Source organism: Melopsittacus undulatus, chromosome 10 (assembly GCF_012275295.1).
Source record: "Melopsittacus undulatus isolate bMelUnd1 chromosome 10, bMelUnd1.mat.Z, whole genome shotgun sequence".
Classification (NCBI taxonomy): domain Eukaryota; kingdom Metazoa; phylum Chordata; class Aves; order Psittaciformes; family Psittaculidae; genus Melopsittacus; species Melopsittacus undulatus.
Window position 1 is genome coordinate 34028880 of NC_047536.1, and position 9780 is coordinate 34038659.

Genomic DNA, 9780 nt, shown 5'->3' on the forward strand with positions numbered 1-9780 from the left:
GAGATTGATGCTGGTTTCATGTGTTCCAGGGCTGCAATGGGGGCACCGGATGGGGCACAGCACCCTGAGGATGCGCATGGTACTGTCCGCAAGGATGCTCTGCATCCTTTGGATGATGCCCTGGATCCTTTGAGGGCACATTGTGATGCTCTTGCTGCACCTGGGGTGTTTAAGGAGTGTCGGGGTTGGGATGCATTGCTGTGTATGGGGGTTGTTAAGCATAAGGGATGGGGTTTGGGGCTGAAGCTGGCCTGGTGATGCACTGGGAGGAAGGGAATTTAGGGGGAAAAGCCTGGGTTTGTTAAAGGGAGACAAGAGCAGGGTTTGCATTGGGTGAGGACCATTCTGGTGGAAGAAAAACCCCTTGGCACCAATACAGACCCTGACAAACATGATTTTAGGTGATTTTGGTGCCATCTCTGAGTGGGAGCAGTTTCCTCCCAAACATGTTCATGGAATAAGGGTTTTCTTTTGGTTTCCTTTGCAGATGATGCTTTTAATTTGGGAAGGTCGGAAGTGAGGCAGAACAGCAGCCCCATGGAGATCATCATGGCTGAGGGATGGGGCAGCCTGTGCCAGTGTCCCACCATCCTCAGGGCTTTCAGGAGTGTGCATGGAATGAGTTTAACCCTGATGAGATGGACGTGGCCATCAGGAACAGGAATGCTGTGAAGGGAGCGGTGCCTGGAGTTGGAAAGGATGCTGGGGTGAGGTGGGTGAAGCAGGAGGTGTCTCTGTCCATCCTGCCTTCATGCCCACTGCTGGTCCAGCCCATGCATCCCCAGGCCATGGTGGATGCTGTCAGCCACGGGGTCTTTCTGGAGGTCATTCAGGAGTCTCTATTAAAACCAGGTTTTAGGGACTCTCCATCTCCTCTGGTTCAGGGATGCTCGGATCGCTTTAGGATTCCTTTTCCACCCTTTGCCTGGGATGTGGATGTGGGTGGATGCAGCAGCATCCTGGGAAGAACCCTCCCTGCAGCAGTGCCTGCAACGACACCCCCATCCTGAAACGGTGCAGGAGCAGTGGGGTCCTCACCGGGTGCTTGTAGCACCCTATAGTGCCTCCATCCCCACCCCAAGCAGCAAACTGGGCCACAGGCACCCTCTGCCATGCTGCCCATAAGGTCCTGTTGTAAAGTACCAGTTTTAACTTGGACATTGAGCTGAGATGAGCGTTTCAGGGGGACCAGGCTGTCCCTGGCATGCCCCCAGCACAGGCAGGGTGTGCATGGGGCTGGGGAGCCCCAAACATGGCTCTGAAGTCTGGTTTTCCATGGCACGGCTGCAGCCAGTGCTGATAACACCTCCTCAAGCTGTGCTTGGAACAGTTCTGATGCAGTCAGCAGGAAGAGGTTTGTTCCTCTAAGGTGTTAGATTCTGTTTCGTTTCGGCTGAGCCTCAACCCAGGACTTGCAGCCCTGCCTAACCAGAGGCTTTTCCCTCCCTGCCTCCTGCTGTTAAGGTATCAGTGTCTTTTCTCCCTCTTATCTTTGTACTTGGGACAGCCTTAGACCAAGGAACTATAGAGGGTTGTGGTCACTGTGAGCCTCCAGTGTGAGCAGCAGTGCTGAGCTGGATCTGGGGGTGCATTTCTACCCCAAAACCCCCTATTCCTGCACTGTGAAGGTCCCTCTGGTCACAGGGCTGCTGTCCCCAGCAGTGCTGGGCACTAGAATGCATTGGTTCATCTGCCCAGCCCTTGGGAGCTGTGGGCTGAGCATCCTGCACCAGGGACAAACCCATCCCGGTTATCCAGGGGCTGTGGGTTGGGAGGAGACGGACTGGTTTGAATGGGAATGCGGCTGGAAGGATCTCCTGGCTCCTCTTTATGGATATCAGATAGGGGGCATCTGGGAGGGGGGTGAATTCAGGTTTGTGGCATCCCCATGTTGGTGTGCGCAGTGCTGGGGCTGTGGCAGCTCTTCCCTAGCTCCATGTCCCTGTTCTGGAGCCTATGGGTCACTTCCCCAGTGGAGCATTCCCAGTGTGGATGTCCTTTGCCCTTCAAGGCAAGGCTCCATAGGGATGTCAACAGTTCTGCAAGCAATAAAAGCTCTGCAGGCAGATTAGGGCTGGTGCAATCCTCCCCTCCCTTTGCAGCAGCTTTCGGGGAAGCCCCATATCCCTGGAGAGAAGGGTTGGGATGCCCTGGCAGTGGCTGTGCCACTCCTGAGCAAGCTGTGGTGCTTCCCTGCTCTGGGGAAGGCATCTGGGTGCTTGTAGGGTTATTGGTAACTTGTAGGGTGGAGGCTTGAGAGGGAAGAGCAAGGGGAAGTCACCTGCAGCAGGCTCTCAGTGGGGATTATCAGTTACTGTGTGGGTCACTGGTGTTGGGCTGATGCAGCAGGGATGGGACCACTGCAAGATGCTCTGCCCAGGGTATGTGTCCCATGGTGTGCACGGCTGCTCTGTCTCCTTGTTCTCCAGCCCATGGTTCAGCAGTAGGAGTGAAGCATCACTACTGAAGCATGGTGAGCGCAGGTCACCCCATGGCACTGAGATCTGGGGCTGTGTGTTGGGGAACCCCCAAGCCCTGTTATCTGCAATGGGGCTGCACTGCCACGGGCCTGGGGTGGGCTCCCAGAGCTGCAGTGGGATGTGGTGCACCCCACAACTGGAGCACTGGGGTAAATCGCAGTGGGTCAACCTGGTGTGTGAGCCGGGGGCCCTTGGTGCCTACACTGTGAGCCTGGTGCTGTCGGGAGCTGCCTTCCAAGGGGTTCTCAGCCGTGCTCCCCTTTCCCTCCCCATCATGGGGCCGGGGGGGGGGAGCCAGGGCTGCTCCGTTTGCAGGACTCACATCCACAGATTACATAAAGGCTGCGGATGCCTCTTGCCAGGTCCCTGTTTTCCCTGGATTCTGTGGCGATGGGAGCACGACCGGATGTGTTTTCTCCTCCAGGCACCCTCGGGATCATCCGGCAGCATTTGGGAATGAGCCGGGGAGGCTCCGGCTGCATCCCTCCGGCAGAGCCGCGCCGTGGTCCTGCCTGTGCCGCTGCCGAGGACCGGTTCCTCTGGGCTGCTTTAGGGGTTACCAGGGCAGGAGATGCTCCAGCATCCTCCCGACCCAGGGATGGGGGGGCTGCAGCCGAGCCGGGGCAGCAACGAGGGTTTCATGGGGTAGATCCCCCCTCCCCGTGGCTGTTGACGGCATCGCTGCGGGAATGGAAACCGAAACTCGGGACTTTCCTTCGCTGTGGATCGAAAATGGGCAAATCCCAGGTCTGGGCTATTCCCAGCCCTGACGCGGTGGCTGCGGTGACGCAGTGGCTGCCTCCTCCCTGCTCCGGGCACGGGATACGGGGCAGCGGAGCCCTGCTTCTCCATGGGCTGCTTCCCTGCTCCTATCGCCTTTGTACGGGTGCTGGGGGCTGTGTGTGAGGCACTGGGAGGTGTTTGCTGCTGCAGCTGCAGGGACAATATCCCACCTGTAAAGCTCCATCCATCCCACCTGGAAAACACGAGCAAAGTCCCGTGCCCGGCTCTGACATCGGGGGGTGGGTTAGGGGTGATTTGTTTCTGGTTCTTGCTGCTGTCCGATGGTGCCTGGGCTGTAACTGAGGCGTTTGCTGTGGAGAGGGAGATTTCTGCCCGCACTAAAACGGGCCAGGCTCCGTTGCTGATGCGTATCCCGGTGCCTGTGCTCACTTCCTGAGCTGATGCCTTCCCTTTGGCCTCACTTGGCTGTGGAGCTGCACCTTCCCAGGGACCGCTCCTTTCCTGGGCAGGGACAGGGCTCCTGCACTGCCCCAACTGAGCAGCTCCCATGGCAGCAGTGAGGGGAAGCTGGGAAGCTCCATCCCGAGCAGGAAAGCTGATGTGGGGGCTCCATGGGGTCACCTCCTGCTGTGGGGCTGAGCCACCCGCTTGCTCCTGGCTGACAAAACACGGAGCAGATCATGGTCCTGCTGCTGGGAGCTGGCACAGCCTCAGCTCCAGCAGAGACAGCAGCTTTGATGCCCAGACCAGGCGGGTTTGCTGCTTTCTGGTGGTGCCCATCCAGTGCCCCCAGGCCTGGGCATCCCTGATGAGAAGCCCCTCTCTGTTAGAGCACCCTGGGGTGATGCTGGATGGGAGCAGGGTAGGGGCTGCCTCCAAGGCACCCAATGGGTGCAACCACATGGAGCTGGAAGGGAAAAGCATCATTTGTCTTCCTCCTTCCTTCAGTGCTGACAGACATGCCAGGAAACGGTCCCTGCCTTCCTTCCCTCTCCACTCCTGGCTCCTCAGTGCTTCCTGCTCCAAGGACCTTTCTTTACCCCTGCTGACACTGCCTTTGGTTCGGGGATGGTGTCACCAAGCCTGATGTGCTCATCCCTCAATGAGGGATTTAACAGCATTGCTGCCAGTGGGAAAACTTCACCTTGGGTGCCTGCAACCTTCTACAGACAGTTGTGGTATGAGGGGTGTTAGTTTTGTGCCGCTGCTTTCCAGGGTGTGCAGCTGCCTGTTGGAATGAGGATAACTCTATTAGGGAAGGCTGGGACCTGGCTGCATTGCTGGGAACAGCCTCTGCTCTATGGATCTGTGATTTCCGAGGCCTCATGCCCAGGCTCTGCCATAACTCCAGTGCTGTGATGTGGTCCTGGGGCTGGAGGGGAGTCAGAGGAACCTCCTGAGCCTTTTGCTTGGATGTGCGTGTTCTGGGGGGGGTTCTTGGGCTGCTGCACTTCCCATCCATCCGTGTGTGTCACCCTCAAATTGACACCACCACCACTTGTGCCATGCTAGAGCTGTGCTGAGCTGCTGCAGGATTGGCTCTGGGGGCTGTGATGGGTGATGCTGGAGGGATGAGGAGCCCCCTGCATCCAGGGTACCCAGCTTCGGGTGATGCTGCTGGTGCAGTGTCCTGCACATGGGGATGTGGGTCTTGCCATCGGAGGTGCGGGTGCTGCAGCCCTGCACAGAGCAGGGACCCAGCTCACCTCGGGGCACCCTCATCACCACCAGGCTCCTCTGGGGTTGGTGTTGATGGTTTTTGGCTTGAGGTTGGACTTTGTCAACCGGGAGAACCTTGGCTGGGAAGCAAACGGAAAACGAAAGTGATGCTGATGAACAGAAAGGAAACCAGGGCGGGGCCCCTCCCGGAAGCCCTATTTAAGCGGAGGCTCAGCCGCTGCCGGGCTGGAGACCGGGGACCGGCACCGGGACCGTCGCTGCTCCGCTTCGTCTTCGCTTTGTTACCCCCGAGCGCTGGAGAGCCCGGACGTGGGTGAGCAGCAGCGGAGGGGCAGGACCGGGATGCGCGGAGGGGGGGGAAGACGAGGGTGGGAAACCGGTACCCACCGGAGGGCGGGGGGGGAACAGAGCCGGTCCCGACCGCAGCCGGTGCGGGCAGCGCTGCCCTCACCCACCGCCGGCTCCCCCCGCGCCGCCGCCGCCCGGTGCCGGTACCGGCTCCCCCCGGTGCTGCGGGCGGGGCGAGGCGGAGCCGCCGTGATGCAATTTCCGCGAAGTCCGGCCCTGGTTTGAACGCGGGGAGGCCCCAGAAACGAAACCGGAGGCGGCGGCGGCGGCTGCGAGACCCCGGCCCCCCCCCCCGGGGCGGCGGCGGTGAGAGCGGAGCGAGGGCTCCGGTGCCCCGGGGCTGCGGGAGGGGGGAATCGGTCCTGGGGGGCTCATCCGGTCCTGGCCCCGCTCGCAGCATCCCTGCGCCTTGTGGGGGTTACGGTGTTGGGGTGCGCAGCCCCGGGCAGGGGGACAAGGAGCATCCCAGCGGCTCTGCCCTAACGGGGGCTGCAGGCTGGGAGCTCCCAGTATAAAGTGAACTTTTTATACTGGGATAATGGGAATGTGGGAGTGAGGGGAGGGTGGCTGGCCAGCGGTGTCACGGTGTCTCTTGGTAGCAGCCAGCGCGGTGCCAGCTTCCTGGGTGGGACACGGTGTGAATTGTGCTGATGGATAAGGCTGGGGCCAGGAGGGCCCCCTCCCGAGAGCCTCTAAGGTTGCTTTTGCCCAGGAGGCAAATACCAAAGGGGGTGCGATCTTCGTGCAGCCAAACAACTGGAGGTGATGGGGATGGGATGGCACCACCGGGGATGCTGCACTGGTCCCGCATGGCTGCTCCGAGCGCTCACACTTGAGAGAGCCAAAACTCCCCCAAGTCCCAGCTCCGGTGCTCGGCCGGGACCAGTAACCGGGTGCGGGTCCTATGCTGGATGCCAGTCCCCGTCGCAGCACTCTGACCCCCTCCCTGGCTCTGATCGAGGGGCACTTGGCTTACTCCAGCGTAGCCGTTGCCTAATCCCTGTTAATCATTAAGCAGGCAGGACCTGACCAAAGCCGCAGCGGCAGCGCTCGGTCACGGGGAGCGCTCCTTTGCCATGGCCACGCTTCCATTCCCCATTGCCAGGGATGGGGATCGCGGTGGGACACGGCATGGCCTGGCCCCGACCTGGAGCATCCTCCTGAGGGCAAAGGAAACGCGGTGGTGTGGGTCCGGTCGGGCTGGTTTGTAGGGAGGCTGCAGCGGGTGCCTGTGGCTGTGTTGGTGCCTGCTGAGGGCACGTGTAATTGGGGTAGACGGGGCTGCGGTTGGTGCAGATGTGGGTGTACAATAAACCACCCACAGTGACTTGTTTCACCCATCAATGGGTACCAGTGGCTTTAAACACCCGACTGGGCTGGTCAGGACCACTGGGAAGAGGTTGCTTTGCTTAAGACGTGCAGGATTCAGCTCGCAAGCTGTGGTCTGGCTGGTAAAGAGTGAGCTCAATCAGCTCCCACGTCCCTCCAGGCTCTTGGAGTTTGCCCTGTTGATATCAGAGGTTTATCAGTAAGACAGCTACCTCCTGGTGCACCTCCCCACGCTTCCTTGTGCCTGCATCTTTCCTCCACCCTGGCCTGGATTGGAAAAGCTCCTGTAGCTTTTCCCCCTTTCTTTCCTGGTATAAGATGGTTGTAGAGAGGAAGAGGCTTTAAGTTAACTTCAGTGCTGTGTTGTGCAGAGGCTTTCAGAGGGGTTTGCACTTCCCCTTCCTCTTCCCTGCCACCTCCAGACCCATGTCTGGGTTCAACAACGGGTTCAAGGCTTGCTTCAACAAAATAAACAGCAAGGGAATTGACCCTTTAAAGGCAGAATGCTCCTCTTGGCTTTAGCAAGCTGGGGTGTCCTGAATAGGCACAAATACCAGCAAGAGCCCAGCTGTCCTGTATGGTCCTTATGTAGTTCTTAGAGCTTTTAACCACCAGGTCAGTGCTGTTGCTGCTGCAGGATTGCTTCTTCTCTGGGCTCTGTGGCTATAGTGGGACCAGGAAGCTCAGCTCCTGCTCCATGGAGCTGAGTGCCAGCGGTCAGATTCCATCCTCTCTTTGTGTACTACCGAGGTATGCTGGAGTTGTGCAACATCTGTGCAGCTGTTGACAAATCCGGGCCTAGTGAGAGCCTTTCCCAGGAGGGCTTGTCCTAAGGAAGAGAATTCCAGAGGAAGGAAGGTGAAGCTGCTGTCGGAGGGAAGCTGCAGTGTTCCCAAGGCTGCAGACGTTAGTCCTGGCTCAGCTGGGAGTGTCCAAAGGAGCTGAAACATGCACCAAAAGGTGCAGGGGTCTCCCTCCCCTCCTGCAGCCAGGCATGGGGTGTGCTCAGGACAGGGTTAGGGTTAGGGTTACCCCCAAACCTCTGCCTCAGTTCCCAGGACATGGGGTTTGGCAGGAGCAGCTTTGGATGCAGGATCTGCAGCCTCGGATGCAGCATCTGCATCCCCATTGCTGTGTTGCCTTTGTGGTCTCACTGGGGACCAGTGGAGCATCCCTTGGGAAGCAGACACAGTGTCCCATTCTGCCTCCTGTCTTTTTACTGTTTAGAGCTGCTCTCTTATGATTTGGTTGTTTCCCAAGTTATTTCATTTCAGTGCAAAGCATCTGCCTTATCTTCTGAAGGGGGATGGCTGTAACCTGCCTGCTTGGCTGGGGCTTTGGGCCTTGGTACCCACAGGATGCAGCGCAGGGGTGAGGATGCTGCCTGAGCAGCCCCACTCTGGTCCCTGCAGATGCTATAGGTTTGGTCAGTTCATGGCACAGCCATGGGAATGCTGCAGGTAAAGGTTTGGAAGCAACAGCACAGAGATGAATGGGGGGGATTTAGGTCTTGGCATGACCCAGTGACCCAAACCATAGCAGAGGAAGTGGCAATGCTGCTGTGGGGCTCTAATGCAGGGTATTGCAGCTCACCACAACAGACAGCACAGTTGTGCCCAGTGCCAGGCCTGCTGCCAGGCCTTGGGAGATAAAGAGAGCTGGTGCTTACCCACCGAGCACGTGTCCAAGCTGCGGAGTGGTGGAGGAGGAGGATTAGGTGATTTCTCCATCGCTTGGCAGCAGTTGGATGCTGTGGTGCTGGGATGGGATGTGAGGGTCTCACTGAGGATGAGCTGGGAAGGGGGTGATGCTGTGGCTGCTTCCCCTTACAGTCCTGTCTCTGTTTGCTGCCTGCAGCTTCAGCTGGAGCAGCAGCTTCAGCACTGGCCAAGTTGGACGGGGCTCAGAGCAAGCAGCTCCAGTGGAAGGTGTCCCTGCCTGTGACAGGGATTGGAGCTGGATGAGCTTTAAGCTCCCTTCCAACCCAAACCAGGCTGTGGTTCTATGAGTTAAAGGTGAGCTTATTTCATAGAATCATAGGATAGTTTGGGTTGGAAAGGACCTTAACATCATCCAGTTCTATTCTAGTTCTAGTTCTGTGGGCAGTTCAACGCAGTTCACCCCCTGCAGCTGCCAATGCTGCTCTTCCCCATGTCACTGGAGGCTGTGGGTCAGAGCTCGATGCTCGGCACGAGGCTGGTGGCTTTCCTTGGCAGCACATCCTGCCCACAGATCTGCCCCAGCTTGATCCCAGCCACAGAGCCCTGCAGCAGCATCCCCAGCGATGCTCCTGGCCTCTGGTTACCCAGGGAACTGCCCCAGTGCGGATGGGGAGCAACGAGTCCCCTTCCTCACCTTCCTCACCTTCCTCACCTTCCTCACCTTCCTCACCCTCCTCACCCTCCTCACCCTCCTCACCCTCCTCACCCTCCTCACCTTCCTCACCTTCCTCACCTTCCTCACCACGGGGCCAGGGCTCTTCTGGCTGGGTGGTTACAGGGGTGCCGGCAGATCCCAGTTCCAGCCTCCAGTCTCTGGCCTTGGGTGCTGCATCTGAGGAGCAAAGAGGGCGGCTGCTTCCTTAATGAATCCCAGTTAAACCTTTGTGTCATAGGGGAGACCAGGCTGGGGCTTGGAGCTGGATTTGTCCTGCTCCGTGAGGAGCTTCCCAGATGGACCTAGGGCATAAAGCAGGGAAGAGAAAGAGAAAGTTGTCAGGAGCCAACCGGGGTGGGGAAGGCACCGGCAGAGGGAAGAGGAAGTTGGATGGTGTGGATGGGGAGGAGGTTGGTGGGGACCAGGTCCTTGGGGCAGGCTCCAGTGCTGGGTGGTAAACACTGATGGGCTGAGCTGAGCCCCATGGGGACCCCTCACTGCTCAGCTGTGGGACATGGTCCCCTGGACCTGGGGTGATAGCTGAAGGGTGCTGGGGGATAAGGAAGGGGCAGAGCCAGGTCCTTGGGTGCTGGGTGAGGTTCGTGGCTGCTCAGTGGTGAGTGGGGCAAGGCTGTGCCCAACCAGGAACCTGCTGATGGGTCCTGTTCCTCATTCCTTTGCCAGGCTTTGTGACCCCGCACCAATGGCTGGCACCTACATAGCGAGCTAGGACACGGCCGCCCCATGGCACCTCCGTCCCCTGGCATCACCTGCTAGGAGCTTCCCACCGGCACATTCCGCTCCGCCGGAGCCAGCGCTGAGG